Source organism: Drosophila miranda, unplaced genomic scaffold, assembly GCF_003369915.1.
Source record: "Drosophila miranda strain MSH22 unplaced genomic scaffold, D.miranda_PacBio2.1 Contig_AX17_pilon, whole genome shotgun sequence".
Classification (NCBI taxonomy): domain Eukaryota; kingdom Metazoa; phylum Arthropoda; class Insecta; order Diptera; family Drosophilidae; genus Drosophila; species Drosophila miranda.
Genome location: NW_022881662.1, coordinates 16,080 through 35,324, shown reverse-complemented (window position 1 = coordinate 35,324; position 19,245 = coordinate 16,080). Strand labels below are relative to the sequence as shown.

At 43.1% G+C, this 19,245-nt stretch overlaps 2 pseudogenes; one reads left to right on the top strand and one right to left on the bottom strand.

Annotated features, from left to right (window-relative positions):
• Window positions 1-475: 475 nt before the first annotated feature.
• On the bottom strand, window positions 476-18,683 carry LOC117195262 (annotated as a pseudogene).
• On the top strand, window positions 5,378-7,414 carry LOC117195261 (annotated as a pseudogene).
• Window positions 18,684-19,245: the final 562 nt, after the last annotated feature.

Sequence of the window (19,245 nt, the reverse complement as noted above, 5' to 3'; positions counted from 1 at the left end):
GGAGGGAGTAAAAAGGTTCCTTAGAAGTAGCCAGAGTAGCCAGTATTTTTCCAAATTGATGGATTAAGAAGGACTCTGGCATAAATATTGCTAATTTTTATAGGAAATATATAGGAAGATACGATATAATCATAATGAAATCCAACAAAGAAATTTATTTACACTCACAGAAGTTCTCCCTCCACCTGAACGCCCTCAAAAGTTCCTTCTGGACACCGTTTACGAGTATATATCGAATATAATATCCGTATTTCTGCTCAATGGCTTAACCCCACCTGAACCCACTCCAACCTCTTGGCTCCAACAACAACGACAATTAGTTGGGCATAAAACTTACCTTTGTTGGCGGACGACAATGTCGTCCGTTTGGTGTCGCTGCTCGTAATGATGAGGTCTTGGCGGGCTCAGCCAGCGAAGAGAAAGCGGAGGAGGTCAGGACTTCCTGACTGGCTGGACGGCTGGCTGCGGAGTTGGTGGGGCTGGGGCTGGGCTGCGCTGGCGTTGGGGCAATGCCGAACAGCTTCCTGGCATGGCCATTGCCATCATAGACGACACCATGCCAATGATGGTTATGCTCCAGCACAGACGCAGGGGTTTCCCGGGCGCAGGGCGGCTCCTCCTGCGGCTGCTGGTGGTGGGGTGGTGCTTCCAGGGAGAGCTCCTCGTCACGCAATAGCTGCTGCTTCAGCTGGTGCTCTCGGATGAAGCGGTCCCGCTCGTGAAAGTGCCGGACGAACAAGTGCTCACCGTTGGGGCCCTGCTTCGGTGGGGTTAATGACTTGAATGTCTCGGGCTTGCCCTGTCCGGCCCGGGCCCTGGCCGCAGGACTGGTATGCCCCAGACCGGGAGCAGACTATTAATTAATGTGCCATTGTTGTTGCTGTTGCTGTTGCTGCTGCTGCCGCCGCTGCCGCTGCTGCTGCTGTTCTCTGCTGATAATGATGTTGTTGGAACATAATTTCATGCAATGGTATTAGAAAGTCTGGCAGGGATTTCTGATGCTGATGCTGCTGCTGGTGCTGCTGCTGCTGCTTGACAGATGCAGTGTTTCCATGCCAAAATATGATGGGGCCGGCAGCAGACATGTCTGGCCATCCCCATGGCTCCTCCTTCCAGAGCGGAAGTCATGTGTGCTATATCCTTGTTGATGTCCCTGTTGCTGCCCTTTCCGTTCCCATTGTAATTATGATATCCAATGCCCTCGGCAGGCCTCAGATACCAGGGATTTAATATTGTTTTGCCACGACAGCTTGTAGCAAAAACTATAAATCAGAGAGATACGGAGAGAGAGAGAGAGAAATAGAGTGAGAGAGAGCAAGGGTTAAACAATTGCATTTTTATAGACTGTTGTCGCAATGAAGTGAGAATTGTGTAAAATCGTGTAAAAATGTCCCAAAAAAGGGTTAAAAAAGGGATTTTCGATATCATTATCAGCACTTGCTGGCTTTTGCACCCCTTTGCGCCATCCCCTATCGCTGGGTAACCCTTCCTCTGGCGTTGCCTACATATTGCCTATGGAAACCGTTTATGTCACTATCAATTACTCATCATTATGGAACTCTGATACGCCTTGCCACCTTCTCGTGTACAGGGCTCAAACCCTCTCTCATCCCATTTAGTGCCGCTTTTTTGCCGCTGTTGTTTCTGTGGGGTTGTACGCCATATTTTTGGTTCCGTTTTTGAATCAGTTCTCCCATCAATTGTTTTTTTTTTTTGTTGCTGCTGCAATCATTTCATTTATGACTTTGATTGATTATGAAATCTGTAACATAATTTGGATTTTATAGTTTTTTAGATAAGGACCCGCTGGGGAGTGAAATCGAGGGAAATCTGAACATTTGTGCATCCCCGAGTGTGGGCGTTCTTGCTCATAAGTGTGGCCAAATGCCACGCCCCCTCCCTCCAGCCGACTGAGTGATGGGGTAAATCTTTATTAGCCAAATGACAAGGCTCTAATGGGGTGGATGGGTGTCTAAGTGGGTGGCAGGGTTCCAAAATGGGAGAATTTTTAAAATATAAAAAAAAATAATGAAATAACAGAATTAAAATAATAAAAATGTATAATAATTAGATGTAAAGTTTAAGGAGAAACTAAATGAACATATGGTCGATATATCGATGAGACTTTTGTTCTTAAAATTCATATAAAACATTTTTTTTTAATATTCAGAAGGTTTCTAGACTAGAGAAATTAAAATAAAAATCTGTATAAATCTTTTTAAGTTTTTAAAAATCCCGATAAATTTTAAGAAATCTTTCCATAAATATGAACTTTTGCTCAGAAAATTTCATATAAACATTTTTTTTTAAATATTGTTCTAGACTAGAGAAATTAAATAAATATCTGTATAGCCGGATAAATCTTTTTTAGTTCTTTAAATTCGTTTTAAAAATCCCGATAATTTTTTAGAAATCTTTCCATAAATAATCATAAATTTTCTCTACTTTTTCTCATTCTTTACGGTTTACTGCTACTGTTTTTGCTGATCATTTCCAAAGCGAGACACAGACACACAAAAAACCATCAAATCAAATCATTTCATGAATGAAACTCTGACCTATGGCTAATGATCCAGAGAGATCACAAAAAAAAAAACAATAACAATAACGAATGGCCTCAGTCCAAGTCCAAGGCAACCCAAAATGTTCATTAGAGCGCCAAAACTGTGTGAATAATGGAGGGGGGGGAGTACACGAGATAATTGTGATTGAAGCCGAGTAACCAGAGATACGCGTATATCCGACCGATCAGATATATGGATATTAATTTGATTTATGAGCAGGCGGCAGGTAGAACAAAGGCCCCAGCCGCAGGAAAGTCATTTCCCGCATTCTTTGGCATCAAAATAACAATAAGGAAATAGGGAAAATATTAGTTAACGTTTAAACCCTTTGTCACCCCCATGGCAGCGGGCTGGGCGAGTGCTGGCCACGCGACATCTTGAAGAAAGGGTTGACAAACCGGAATGGAAATGCCAGGGGTTTCGGGTGAAGAAGTGTGCGAGGATTATGAAAATGAACGAGAAAACGAGTTAGGGCTGGGCCGAAAGCTGACTCTGACTTCTAATTACTGGAAATGCTTCCTGCTTTCAATATCTCTCATTTCTATGCTGTCAATCTGCCTGAATGCTCGTGCCAGTCAAGGTTAGCGCGCGAGTCCTTTCAATCCTTGCAATCTGTCGGGTAGGGGGGGGACTCTCGTTGAAAATCGAGATCTAAAGGTGAAAGTTTCAATCAAATGAAAGGAAGGGAAAGCAAATCAAAGGACTCTTGCTTGCACAGTTGCCAGGAGGAGAAGGAGGGGGAGGAGCAGCTGCTCTACCAAAGCCACAATTGTTAAAAAACTGAACATTAAATCCTTTTTTCAGGCTCAATTTGCTACAGAAGCATCCTGCTCTGAGCCGCGCAAGCTGTTCCAAAAGGATTTGAAGGCGCTCCAAGCCGACAGGGACAGGAATAGGGATGCAGGGATCCCCTGGCAATCCTTCCTATTCCGTCCTAGGAATCCTTCGGTTGCGTCTCCTTTGCAGCTCCTTTTTGGCATTGTTTACTTTGTGCGATTATATTTACCTGCAACATGGCGATTAACACGCATCCTGGCTGCCGAGACCCCTACCTGGCTCTTTATTGCTTTCCTATGCGCCTTGATTTCACATTGCGGCAGTATCCTTTATCCTTTGTGCCCCTTTGTTGCATGCACCGGCTGGCAAACACATTACAAAAGTGAAAAGTGAAAAGGGGAAGAGCTGGAGGTGACAGCATTGCAGGAGAATAGGATTGGGAGCCGGAGCAATGCATTCGCAGTTGGTCCTTTCTAAGCGATCCTTTCAGCATTTTCAATTACGCAATGCCTCTGAGCAAAAATTCCCTGAATATCTATATTTCTTCCAATGATCCATATGAGTTTTCTTTTTTTTTATTATGATTTTTACTTCTTTTCTGTGGAAATATTTTTAATTGAGAAACAGGACCACACAGCAGGAGAGATTGAGTGCGAAATGAATTGGTAATTACACAGGAAGGCCAGAGAGCGGTGGAAAGTGTACCAGGCAGATGCCTCATTGCCTCAAGACGGTACTAAACTATATAGTATTGATATTCCAGTTAATAAACTACCAAATAACCAAGAAAGGTGGAAGCTTGGGCCCTAAAACGGGAGATACACTTTTTCTGTATTATCGATAGATAAACAATTTTTAAAGCACTTGATTAAAGACAGTTTTGCAGTTGATAAAAGATACAATTATTTTCGAATGCCTATCGATATTCAATTTAAGTTTGTTATTTTAATTTACAAAATAAAAAAATTTTTACTGTTATTTTTGTATATCTTTGATATAATTTCTTTTATATTTTATATTAAATACTAAATTTATTGCAACATTTTATATCGTTTTATATATGTATGTATTTTTATTTTATTTTTTTTTAAATATTTAAATATATTTATTTACCAGATATATTTTAAAACAAGTGCCATAATTTATAGATTTTATTTTATGTGTAATGTTAATTATTAATTTATTTCCAAAATAATTTTAAAAAAATTTAAAAATTAAAAAAAAAAAAACAAAAATAAATGTAGATTTTTAAAGCATTAAACCAACTAAATGAAAGTATAACAAAAGTTCGTTTAACGATATGTAGTATACAGTTTTATTTAAAATTTCCGACCATCATTAACTTTGATATTGAAATTGATTTCCTACTATTTTCATTGCCTTTTTTACCAGTTTTTCTCGGCCAAATGCCTGATGTAACGACTTCATATCAGACCAAACACCAAACACACACAAAATCCAGTCCAAATAAAATATATATTAAATTGGTTGGCAGAGAAGAGAGGGTTAAAACCATTTAGAAATGTTTGCATTATAATTGCGGTGATTATTTCGGAACGGGGTCATTAACATGTGACATTCACAGAGAGAGACAGGGACGGAGAGACAGAGAAAGAGAGACAGACAGACAGAGAGAGAGAGTTCTGATCGACGGAGAGCGATAAAATAGTTAAATCAGTTTTTGTTTTTTTTTTGGGACAGCTGGGGGGAGCTTTCTCGGGATGGTACTCTCGGACTCGCACTCGCAGATACGCAGATACCCAGATACGTGGAGAGTGATAAGGGGCCAAAGTGCTGGGCAGAAGGTTCTTTGGAGAATTGCGGTTAATTGAAGAATGCCAAGATTTCGCCAGAGATTCGTCTGATTCTGGGGTAACAATAAATTTTTTCCCACTAATGCGATTTCTGTGGTCTGTTTGTCTGTTCGCTGGATACCTAACCCACTGGGGCGTGGAGCTGGCTGCTCCGCGACCCTCTAGACGTATAAATGGCCAGAGCGCGTTGCAAAAAAGTTTAGAACATTTGTGTCGGTCTCCGGCTGCGCAACTACAATCGAAAACAGCTCCCAGTGGACCATGATCCCCGCTCTATTGGCCACGTTAATACCGTTCGCTCTGGTCGTCGGCCGCGTGTTAGCCAGCGACGATATATTCTCATTGCCCCACAAGAGCAACCACAGCGAGGAGCTCCTAGAGGAATATGGAAAGTTTCTGCTGTCCGCGATGAACCGCAGCATCGATCCTGCGAGAACTTCTACGAGTACAGCTGCGGAGGCTGGAAGAAGTCGGAGCTGGTGCCGGAGATGGCCAGGAACACGAGCTTCCTGTCGGCCGTTCAGGCGAAGATCGATGAGCAGGTTCTGGCTTTCTGCAAAACGTCACCCAAAAGGAGCTCCAGGAACTGGGCCCAAACGGCACCAGATCTGCGGAGGTGAAAGCCAAGCAGTTCTTTGCCAGCTGCCTGGAAGTGAAGGCAACATGTCCTGGGCTATCAGCATATAGAGCAGCAAGAGGACGATCGCTCAAGGATCAGGCTTCAGCCAAGAATGAGTCTTTGGACTGGGTTTACATCAATTTCATGTCAAAATACGATGTCTATCCCTTGCTGCCGCTTAAAGTCCACTATAGTACATCCTCCAGGAAGTTCGATGTGCTGCTGTCTCCGCCTGTCAAGGTCCTGGCGACCTACAGTGATGAGCATCTGAAGAACATGACACGGGATTTTGGTTGGGAAGCTAACCTGGAAAAGTCAAGCAGTTCCTGGAGAGTTACGTCAATCTCTCTGCCTTCGAGAAGAACTTACGGCCCTCGCAGGACTCGAAACGAAACGGAGAAGCTCAGCCTGAAGGAGTTCCTGGGCAAACACAAGAGATCGTCTCAATTGGACCCGCTTCTTCGATGTGGCCTTCAACGGCACCCAAGACTCCAGCTGGCCGTGATCAATCAACTGGACGGCGTCAACGATCTGGTGTACTTCCTGGAGCAGACCCCCTTGAAACCCTGCGCTCCTACGTGAAGATGCGTGTCCTGCTGAAGTTCCATGCCCTCTGGAAGACCCAAACCAAGGTGGGGGGCGTTCAGAGCGAGTGCCGCTCACTGACAGAGACCTACTTCAACTATGCGATCCTTCCGTGGTTCATTGGGAAGGTGTTTGACAAGCACAAACGTGCAGACATCCTCGTGTGGCCAGGGACATCAAGACACCTTCTACGACCTGCTGGACACCACACCTGGCTGGACGACGAGACCGGTCGCAGGCCAAGACAAAGCTCGCCTCCATGGATATCTGGTGGGCTACACCGACGATCTACAGCACCGCGAGGTGCTCGATCAGGTGTACAGCGAGATCAACATGACGGCAACTGGTGGGAGAACTCTGCCAATCGAGGGCAGCAGGGCCAGCATACGTCTCCGATCGGTGGACAAGGCTCTGATACCTCTGCTGATGCCCACGCGGACGGTGAATGCCTACTATGCGGACTTCCTGAACCTGGCCTTCATCACCATCGGCATGGCCCAGTGCCCTTCTACCACCGGGACTTTCCCGACGTCTCAAGTACGCCGGCGTGGCAACATCATTGGCCACGAGATGGCCCACGGCTTCGACTCGTACTGCTACCAGTACAACTACGACGGCAAGAGGGTCAACTGTGGTCGGCCACTTCGCTGAGGAACTTCAAGGAGCGCTACCGCTGCTGGAGTCGCAGTACAACAAGTTCATCCTCATGGCGTCCAGACCAACGGCAGTCTCACCTCCGGCGACAACATAGCCGACAATGTCGGCACCCGCATGGCCTACTACGCCTACAAGAGAAATCCGGGGACAAGGCCTGGCTGGAAAGGCCCCTGCGCGGCGTCGACTTGAACAACAAACAGCTGTTCTTCGTGAAGTTCGCCAGACCTGGTGCAATGGCAAGGACAGCGGCTCCAAGGTCAGGAAACTGAAGACCGATGTCCATGCCTACGACGAGTTCAGGTCCAGGGCACGCTCAGCAATATGCCCGAGTTCAGTGAGGCCTTCGGCTGCAAATTGGGGCGGAAATGAATCCGCTCAAAAAGTGTGTCGTTTGGTGAAATAAAGAGAGTTTTTGGAGCGAAAGAGAGGTGTAAATGAGGTGGTTTTCGGGGGTCTTAATGAATCGTTCGGATGCGGGGAGATTGTTCCATAAGTCTCAAGAGAAGGCACTACCTTCTTTCTTTCTCATTCCTGCCAGCTTCAGCTTCTGTCTTTTCTTTCAGAGTTCATTTGAAGAGCCAGCAGATTTGTATGTTCCTTCATTTGGGATTGAAGGAAGAACATAGTTCCAGAGATTCAAGTGAAATTAAAGATCTTTCAACATGTGAATGATTTCAGAACTTCCAAGTTTGTTTGAATCCAAAAGCGAAACCCCAAGCCTTGGATAATCGCTTAGATTCCACCAAAAGCTTGCACGGATCTCCTTCAAGTTGGAGCCTTTTAGAGCCAGTATCTCGATCATTCGATCGCCATAACGTCTTAATTTTCGTCTGCCGATTTACTGGTTATTCTTCCTGCGATAAAATCGATATTTCACGGAGCACAAATGAACGCCCACCACTTGGAGCAGCTGATCTTCAGCCGATGCCCATCGAATAGAAGAGAAACACTAATTGATTTGCTGCAGAACCTGCAGAAGTAACCTCCCACCAGGGCTGGGATGGGATGGTATGGATCGCTGGTTGCCCGTGGGCGGTCTCGGCAATATTTGTCTTTGACTTTGCAGCGATGACACCTTTCTCATTACGAATTAATGGCATTTTCCAGCAAACAAAAGACGAAACAAAGGAAACCAAGAAGAAAGTCACTCTTCAGAAAAGGTGCAGAAAGTGCGGAGGAGGCTGCTGGCCTGTTACTGTTTTTCCCGAAAGAATAACAGTTTCGACTATCATTAGTCGTCACTCGAGAGATCCCGATACGGAGAACAGCAGAGGGAAAACTGGAGAGGAAAGTCAAAAAGGAAGCCAAAGACCGTTGGCTTTGAGGCTGCCTCCTGCATACGAAATGAACGGCCAGTCCAGTCCGGTATTTGCTTAAGGATCTGCGGGGTTTATCTTAGGCGTCCTGTCGGCCTAACGGATTTTCGTGCATTTGTTATGGATTTTCGGCGCCAGGTCTCTTATTAGCTCTCAGCAACAGGCAGGCACGAAGGCAGGCTGGGAGGCAGGTAAGCGATCCTGCGGGCCATCTACCGTCTGGTGTGCTTCTCAGCGGGATCCTGACTCCTGGCCCATAATCTTCAGGTCATAAAAACCCAGTGCCCAACCCAATGTGCATTGCAGATAGATCATTAATTTAATAGTTTTTTGTTTTCTGTGCATCTCGAAATGCAAAGTGCAACCTACATCACACAGCCATCGATGGATCGCGGAGGTGGTCTCTCTTCGGGCAAATCAAATTGCAAAATCTTTCAACCCATCGCTGGGAAATTCAAGACTCTCTCTCTCTCTCTCTCTGTGTTCGCCTCTATCTGATAATTGCATTTGCACTGCACAATGGCCGAGTCAAATTAGTCTTTATTTGTAATCTTCCGAACAGGTCCACTCCTTCATCTCCATCTCCATCGCCCGATCGCCCGATCGCATTAATTTCGCTTATGTAAACATCCAAGACCAGGGCTTGTCGTAGGCGTAGACGGTGTAATAAAAAATCAACTAGCCGGGGGAGGGGCCAAATACAAGCTGGGTGGGTGATGTACGGGTTTGCGGGATTGGCGGAGAATGTGGCCAGTGGTTGGGGCTGGGATCTGCCATATATCTATAACCGATACGGAGATTATCATAATAATGCACAAGGATTGCATAGAATCTCTCTTCCTTCAAAGCTTATATCCAGAGAGGGGGCCAGTCTAGAGCATTGTACAAACAAGTTGCCAAAAGCATGTTTCCATAATTACATGCAGAATGCCTTTTAGGCCACGGCGACCCGACCTGCTTCGCCGCTTAGCCCAGTCTCGGTCTCGGTCTCTACTTTGCCCCACACCCCCGCTTCTCTGCTCCATCATCATCATCATGCGGCTCTCCACCATCGCCACAGAAATTGAACAAAAGGGGCGTCAGCCCAGGCCGAGCCGTGGCCCAGCAGTCAGGTAGGAACTACTACCAAAAACAGTTGCAGTTCCAGGGGACTTGGTACCGAGAGAGAGATCTGCCAGTCGCTGGCCAGAAGTCGGGTGTTCATGGTGAATTATGAAAATCGTTGCGAAATTAAGTTAAGAACTTTTTTTTTTTTTAAGCTTAGCAGGAAGCAAAAATATCTGCAGCACCAGGAATCGATGGTTGGGCATGGGAGCGTGAGTCGTGAGTGGTTTGTGGCAGAAAATAGAGCCGAAAAGGTTGGGAAATAGGCCTAAAAACTTCTGGTAAGAGCTGCCTTCATTCCGGGCTAGTTTTGGAATGATTTTACATGGTAGAAGCCTTTGTAGAGCGATTCTGGCTCTGGCATATCCATCAACGATGCTGTTAGAAACCATTTGATCACGCACTCATCTCTAAAACTCAAGCCAACGGTTGAACCTTTAGCTTTATTAAATGGAGATGATCAATTTAAATATTTTTCGCAATTGTTTGTGGTGCGTGAGCGGCCTGACCTCGGGTTTTTGGGGAAGAGGCAACGAACAGACAGCAGCCGCAGCCCCATTCGAGTGGGGGGGGGGGGAGGCAAGTGCTTGCACATCTTGATGCAACCTGCTGGCAGTGCTGCCGATGCTGCCGCCTCCTCTCGATTTGTATAAAAAATGTGCTTCATTTTATTTGGCCGCGTCCGGCGTCCGCCTCCGTTTCGGTTTTGGTCGAGGGTAAACGCCCCAGCCCGGAACGCAATGTGGCAAGGCCCCGCCGAAAATGCAGCAAACAAATCGCATATGGATCGCATGGATCGGCTGGAGTCTGGGGCCGGGCCAAGACGGGGCTTCTGCTTGTATTTTTTTTTTCGCCAACGATTATCTAAATTGCATACGAAATTATTTTAATTAAAAATCTAATTTTCTTAGCCGCCTCACACGGTTTACGAGTATCGATCTTCGTTCTCCCTCTCTTGGGGTTCAGTGTGGCTTCTTTTTCTCGGAGCAGGGAATACTTATAGTACTGCCTATAGGAACTCTGGGAATTTGTGTCTTGTTTGTTCATTGAACCTTTAATTTGACGCGATTAAAACGATATTAGTGTGCCGCAAAGCATCTGTTGCAAGTTGCACTCCTTCGACCTTCGTCGTGGAAGGAAGGTGTGAAGATGTGGCGGCGTCAGCTGGGGCCATCGTCCTAACATACGTGACCATTCATTGATTAATGATGCATAATTCTAGATGGGGACAGGCCGGGGTAATAGACGCCTTTCCGGTTTGGTATACGCAAGGGTTGAGGCAAGGAATAGGAATCTAAAGAAACAAAAGTAATTTGAGTTGCCATTCCCTCATGCATTTAATCATTATACGAATGGAGCTCTTCTTGAATGCCATTCAATCAACCACCAACCGATGCATAAAATTTAAATAAATGTTTGATTTGAATTTAATTGATGCTGCAAGCAGAACCTGTTCGTGGGCCGTGATTGAATATAAATCAAATGCATCCGACAGCCATCAGCGCGGATCAAAGGGACGCGCTAAATCACACGCTGGGCCAAATAGGATCTAATTTCCACACAAGAAACAAGAAAAACCCATTTTTTTTTATACAACAAAAGATCGAGAATCGAGCATTTATAGAGAGATCAGATCGGGGGCCATCAGGTGCAGCAGCATTCAAATTTCGCGCATCTCTAGAAGATAAATGATGCTGCCTCCGAACAGGTCCGGAGACAGGTAGACAGAAGCATCAAAGATCGGAGTTTGCAGGTATTTCAACCATTTCAATTTGAATTTTCGACAATAATTAAGCGCAACAATGGATTTATTGGGTTTTCCCTCTTCATAATCTTCGAATTGCTTTTGCGGTTCCCGTTTGCCACAGAGCCACAATTAGTTGGGACCTCAGTCCCTTATCCCATGCCATCCTATCCCATGCCCAAACCATTCGATCCATCCCATCTCGTGGCAGCATCATCAGCGGAGCGGCAGCAGTTGCAATTATCATAATTATTTTCATTCATGCGGCGTTGCATTCAACTACTAGAGGAGCATCTCCGATTCCGATTCCGATTCCGCTGCCGTTTCTCTCTGGACGACTGACAGTACATCTCTCTCGATTCTCTACAGATTCGATTGGCGAGATAAATTCTCCTCTGCTTCTCCGCTTCTCTGCCCTGAATGAAATGTTCGAGATCTTAACGCCATTTCCCTTTTGTTGTCTCGGGCCTTCTGTTCTCACAGATCGTACTCCACGGCGTGGAAGGGTACGGCACGTATGGGAATGAGGATGCATTCAAATGTTTTATTTTTTTTTGTTTTGTTTTTCTTTGCATTTCCGGCACTTGCTGCACGAACTGTACTTGGTTTTGAATACCCTTTTTCATGGGGAATGGTGGGGGGCCTCTCTATCAATTACTTCCTAATATCTTGATCTGAAGGGAATCGGGGGTATATATGCTGGAAAGAATACATTTTTAGCTGCTTTCAGCAAATATTAAATTCTAATTTTTGACTAGATTCCAAGAATATTTAACATTAGGGGTTAGTGCGCCCTGCACACTCGCTTCACTCGTGCGCCAACCCTCGGCTCACTAGCTTCACTCGCTTACTCGCGTCGATACGAGTAAATGTGTGGACGAAGACCCAAAATCGAGAGAGATATTTAAATAAAGTACGAGTCCTACAGGGAGAGAGCTAGCCTTGGAGGGAGCGAGAGAGAGAGAGAGAGAGAGAGAGAGCTAAGCACTATTTGAATAAATTCCGGACATTATAACCCACCCTTAACTGCTAATCAACACTGGGATAGAAAGAGAAGCCTGCACGAGGTGGAAGAGTCAGCCAAGGGAATTTGTTCAGGGTTATACCCTGTATTCTTGAAGTCCGCAATAGTCTAGTCTTGTGATAGTCCTGATAGCCATATTCAGCTTCGAATTTCCCATAAAAATACCATCCAAAAACTTTTACTTCTACAAAAAAAAACCCAACAAGGGTACAAAAGCTTCGGTTTCACTCGTAGTCTCCACCGAAAGGTCATTCGTTTTTCGTTTTCCTTTATTTGTGGGTTGTATTCTTTAATTGACAATTAAGGAAATTACGTTATCATATTGAGTTTTTATTTCTGTGTCTATTTCATGTGGCGACTGCTGCGGCTGCTACTGCACTTTCGACGCCTTTTCGGTAATTGTTTTCTTGAGTTGCTGCCCAGAGGTACGTATCTGTAGGTTTGTACAGTCTGTAGTACCATTTCCACTGATGAATTACCCTGGCTATGCCATTGTTTGCCTTGGCTTTGCTCATTTATGTCAAATTATGAAACAAAACGTAAGTGGAAGCTGGCCGCAGAGATTGGTGATGGATCGGTCCAGATGCTAACGATCTTGGTATCTCTACGAATATCTAACAGAAAATCTAATCAAAAATCCCAACTTGGTTGAGTTTCATTTTGGTTAAATTGAGTTTAATTTCCGGTCGCGTGTTCAGTTTTTTCAGTTTTTTGTTTTACTTAAAATTTTTGATAATTGCGGCACTTAGGGGGGTTTCTTTTTTCTCTTCTTCTGGTTTTGCATGTCATGGGAGCATTTCCGAGCTGGGGCCAGAGGAAATGGATTTACATATGAAGATGAATGCTGATGAGGCGGACCATCTAATAAGCCCTATTTTTCGGGGTTTCGGTCGTAAGAAGTGTGTGTGCTTGTCCGTCCCCCGAGTGAGATCATGAAATGGCAAAATGGCAGTTTCAATAATCGAAAGAAAACAAGATGTTTCCCCGTGACAACCCCCTTTTTCTTTCGGTTAGACAGGAGCAACAGGACGGGGCACCCTTTTCCTTGTCGCCTTCACCCTTTACTCGTGTGCGGTGTGCGATGTGCGCCTCTTGTGGGTCTCTTCGTGGCCTTGTCCCTTAAGATGGATGAAGTGTTTGACAACCCTTTCAATCTTCATAAATGTTCGCACTCGTGGCAGAAAAGGCGTTGACTGTGCCAAAGGCAAGGAGGAAAGGAGGCAAGGAGGGTCTCTGCTGCAATATTAGCCCGGGTCCCTTGTGTCGCATCCTTTTCTCTCTATCAAGATGACGACCTTTTGGCCCCGACCCCGACCCTGGCTCTAGCTCTGGCAATAAAAAATGAAATCTGTTTCGATGCATACAAAATTGAAAATCTCCTAAGCATGCGTTTGGCACGGGCTCGGCTGCCTTTTGGGGGGGTGCCCTGTCAAGGTTGTTTTTTGGGTTTCTTGGGGGTTAAGAGGCCATGAAAAATGGCTATGTGCTTGTTAACACATTGTAAATACCTCATTTTTCACTTAACGGGTTTTTAAATACACATATGCATTCGAGGGGAGTTCTAGAAGGAGTGACTGGTGGGTGGAGGAGGGGAAAAAAGGGTCAAGCTGGTCATACACATCCCAGAAAGAAGTTTTCTTTATAAAGAGAGCTCTAAGCTTTTGGTATTGAATACAAAATAGTCATAGAACCATCCAAGTTTTCTTTAAAGTTTTTCTTTAGGGGAAAGCCTCCTATTTATTCTCTAGAGAAGACTCTCATAATCATCTGTAATATTCGGTTACCCAGATCATATAGCACCCCCAAAACACTCACCTGCTGCTGCTGCCTGCTGCTGTTGGCTCATCGGATTGTGGCTGGCTCTGTCTAGGAGCGACTCCATGAATTCCTGTTTGACTTGGATCTGCGGCAGGCGTAGCAATCCCTCATAGTTCTGCTCCTCTTTGGTGGGTGGAACTGGTGGGCAGTTGTCTTTAGGGTTAAAGCCATTCAAATGGCCAACGTTAGCGGCATAATTAGCCGCCTGGAGTTGTAGTGGAACTTGAAGTGGAAGTTGCAGTTGATCGTTGACTAGAGTTGTGGCCGCAACGCCTTTGCCAGTAATTTGAACATTAACACCTGCTGTTGCTGATGCCGAAGCTGTTGTAGTTGTTGTTGCCGTTCTATTTACTGCTGCTGCTGCTGCTGCTGCCAGGCTGCAGTGTGTGGCGGATGTTGCTGTGGCAAGGCAGTGTGCTGCTGCTGATGTTGCTGCTGCTGCTGCCTGGGACGTCAGCAACATGGTGGCTGCCGCTGACTGTTCGACAGAGCTCAAGTGTTGATGATGGGAATTGTTGCCGTGTGTTGTGGCCAGCAGTAATGGCATAGTCGTTGTTGTTGCTGTTGTTGCACGCAGTTCGTCAGCAGCAAATTGCGTCGCTTTGATTTATGACAACGTCCAGTGCTCCTTGCCGCCTCTGGCGACTTGTTTGCTGCTCCACCAACTTCTTCGACTGCTCTGAGTGCTCCTCCTTCCCCTTCTGCTCCTCCTGGCTCTTCTCCTGCTGCTGCTGTCTCAGATTATGATATTGACCCATGGACCATTGGCGATATATATTCTTGCCTCCTGCCTCCTGTAAATGGTTGATAATTAAAAATGTGTCTTCTTCTTCTTCTCGAGATGCCTCTCCTGCCTTGTGGCAGCTTCTGCTGAAAGCTTAATTTGCTGTTAAGTGCTTTTTAAAATGCTGTTATTAAATACAGGGGCGCACAACTCTATCGCCGCACCGATGGATGTCTGTGACACGATAACGGCAGTAATTGATTTTTTCTCGCGGCCCAACCAGTCCGTGATTTTCACGCGAATTTTCCTCTGAATGAACGCCCTTTTTGTGGGTGGAAACAATGATTGGGTTTGCAAGTCCAGCGGATGTTTGTTTCATTGGGCTAAAGCCGCCATAGCCATAGCTTCTGTGGAGTGACTAACTAGATTGCCGTTTTCTATATAGATAAAGGGGGATAAGGGCTGGGCCATTTATGGGGAATTTCCCGAGTACACAATTCATCAAAGAAGCCCTTCATAACTAAATGCAAGTGGGTTCCACTGTATTTTATCGTTCAATGAATTATAAAACCCAGAAAGAGTTCTATATGCATAGAATATTTATACGGAGAATTAACAGATTTGCTCCGAGAGTGGAAATAATTAATTTAAATATATTTCAGATTTAAAATAAATATATTTCGAAGAATTCTAAGAATTAAGTAATTAAATAAATATATAATAATATAATAATAATATATAAATATAATTAATATAATAATAAATACTATAAAATAAAAATTTAATATTATAAATAAATTATTGTTAATTATTATTAATTAATATAATAATTAAAAATATATTAATTATTTATTGTATAGTATTTATTATTATATAAATTATTTATTTAATTATTATATATATAAATTATTATATTAATTATTTATTCAATTACTTAATTCTTAGAATATTAACATAATATAATAATTAATTATTTGTTATTTAATTAATTTGTTAAGATAGAAATAAGTTAGCCTAGCCAGTTAAGGATTTTTTTTTTATTCCGTTGGCGAATAATAAATAAATAAATTATTTAAAGAATATACCTAAAATAATAATTTTTTAGGAAATATATATAATTTCAGATCTGAAATATATTTATTTACTTATTAACAATAATTTAATTATTATATTAATTAAATATTTTATATATAGATTAATTACAGGCCAAATAAAAAAATTTGTTATACATTTATTTTTGTATCTAATACCGGAATATTTAACTTAAACAGGGTTATGTTTGGGTGTACTAAATCTATAGTGTTTCTTCTTCCAAGATTACCATTTTCTAATCATAAAAATCTACATAGCATTCCCTGTAGACCCCACCAAAAAAAAGACAGATTCTTTCGTGGAATATTTAAAATTTAAAAATATTCCCATACTACCCGTGTTTGCCACAGCACCAACCAAAGTACACATCACATCGATAAAAAAAAGAGTACAATAAACAAATAAAAAACCGTGCATTATGCAAACAGAAAATAGGTAAAGTGACAAAGCATATTTACAGAATGCGACCTGAAACGAAATTGTTGTAAATTGGAAACAAATTGAAGTCGAATGAGATAAGGAGAACTGAAGACCGTGGCCGTAGCCGTACCCGTACACGGCCAAAGGGCGACAAAATCAAAGGAAATGGAAAATTAAACTACATCGAAAAAATACGAACTACGATGACGATCAAATGCCCCGAAGAGGGGCTGTACTGTGCTCCTCCCAGACCTGCAGATAAGATACGGCACGGAAAAAAGTGCAGCAAGTTTATGGAAATACTAGGAGAGGTGGGGTACCATTTACATACCATAGAGAAGGGGCTGGGGCTGGGGCTGGGGCTGGGGTTGGGGCTGGGGTCTAACTATACATTAATGGCACTTGTAAACAAATCAATTGAGTTGTCAGTGTGCCGCAAATTGGCTCGCTGAAAAGTGCCACACGAAGGAGATTGGTTATCAATTCCGTTTGGCTGGAAATTATGTTCTTTGCATGTCAGCAACCAATTGCCGAGAGTCGTTATAGCACAGGCCACATCAAAGGTGGCACCGACTAAATGCAATTTTTTTCTCCACCTCAACACTGCTCCTCCGCTCCACTCTCCTGGCATTTTGCAATAATTCTCTTCTCTCAATCGAATTGGTTATTTCTTATTGCCCCGATATTTGGGGCTTTTGCTATTTTCGTTAAACTTTATCTTGTTTTAAAATTAAACACAATTTGTTGACTTTGCCTATGGGATCGTATCGCATAGCGCATGTCTGGTATCGTATAATACCCGGAACATTGCCGATTGTTTGTCTCCAATTTCGAATTTCTGTTTTCATAATTTCGTATTGGATGGTGGGGGTGGTGTACGAACTTGTAGTTCGGTTGTAAAGATAGCACGGAACTAAGATTGACGATGTGATTTGCTCGGTTTGTGATTGAGTAATGGCTTGTCTTGATTAAAAAATCATTTCCATACGTGGAAGGGGAAGGGGTGGTTATAAACCATAAATACTATAACTGTTCTCAATGAGCGGGTACCTCTGACATAATTTTTGAGGGTTTATTTATAAGGAATTTCTGAGGGAAGCCAACGTAAAAATAGGATCTTTATATTGCCTTTATTCTTATTTAATAATGAAATTTTATTTGAAAAATAAAATGAAAAAATAAATAACATCCTATCAAAGACATATAAATAAAGAGAAAAAAATTAAATAAAAATAAAATAATTAAATTAATATAAAATAAATTAATAAACATAAAATAAATAAATAACAATTACATAAATAATAAATAAATAAAAAAAATAATTAAATAAAAATTTACATAATACCATTTCAGAATTATTAAAAGACTTTTAAAACCAATCATTTAGAGTAATATTTTATTATTATTATTATTATTATTATTATTATATTTATTGAATTAAAAACAATTAAATATTATTTCTATTCATACATTAAAATTTAATTGCTTTAATTTTAATTTATGTTGAGAACTAATATTTAATAATTAATTGCTTTTAATTTAATTTTCGAAAGTTTCGCAAATAAATGGGAAAATCCTTGAGCATATTATAAAACAAAACTTTTCCGAATTTTCATACCTATACAGGTGGCCAAAACAGTGTTGTAAATGCATTGAGTGTGAAATGTGAAATGTGAAAAATCTGCGCGAGCTGTCAAAGCTCTTCTTCGTTTTGCTGTAAGCCCCAATACGCCAAAATCCAGCCAAAAAATCGCTGGCCATATCGAGGCACTTGTTCTTGTTGGCCCTCAAACACACATTTGCCAATTAAGGACTCAATCGCACACACACACACGCACACTCCTGAGAGCAGAGGCACCTCATTAACAGTTTGACAAGACAAGCTGCAAAATGTCAGCGGAGGAGCCCTAGAAGGTCTCGTTTCTGGAACTGCTAGCTGATCCATCGATCGTTCCACTTAAGTGTGGGCGTTACAAGCACGACACACACACACACACACACACAGATGGATCTCAGGCAGAGGCACACACACTCACTTGGGCTGGTGGAACTGCTGGGGCGCACCTCCTGCCTGCCGTTTGTCACACGGGGAGGCACACGACACGGCAACACTGTTCTGTTCGAATCCGGGCTCGAATTATAATTTAATTGTTTCTTTTGCAACACTTTTCAAAATTGTAATTGGGAGCAAGTCGCGGGACTGCTTCACGCCCTTCGCTTTGCTTCGGTTGCGGATCGGATCGGATCGGTTCTGGAGGGCGGCGATCTTCGCCTCGGGGACACTTCTCCTCTGGGCTATGGGCTCTGGTCTCTGGGCGGGAGAGAGACACGCTTTTTGATTGACTTCCGACAAACGACTGACTTAAAAAAACGCGCAAGGAGATATGAGCAAAAAATACAACAACAACAAAAAAAGAAGCACACAAAAAACAGAGAAAAAGAGAAGTTCGCGACGACTGCAGCCGACGAAGAAGACGACGACGATGACGACGACGAAGTCCGATGTATCCACAAATGTCAAGCGAATGTGAATTTTTTTTTTTTATAGAAGATTTTGTTGTGTTTGTATGGGTTGTACATATGTGTGTGTGGGTGTGTGTGTGAGGGCTGTAAACCAGCCAGCAGGTGGCTCTTGTGGGAGGCCACTGGGCTGTGGGCTGGGTTGGGTGGTTGGATGGTTGGGGCGCCGTTTGACTTCGTTTTTCCTGCTTCTTCTTTCGGTCATTCTTTTATTTTCTTTCTTTTTTTTTTTTGCACGTTTCTTTGCACGAGTTTTAAAATCAAATGCGTGTATTGTGTGGGTGGGTTCTATATATAAATGTGTGTGTGTGTGTGTGTGAGTGGGTGGCTCTTATCGGATTTGGAATTATGTATGTATTGACTGGCGTTCGCTTCTGCTGCTTCTCTTCGCTCTGTTCCCCCCTCCTCCCTTAAGTTGATTTGTAGTTTTTGAGCGGCATAAAAATGTATTCTGCACTGGGGTGGGC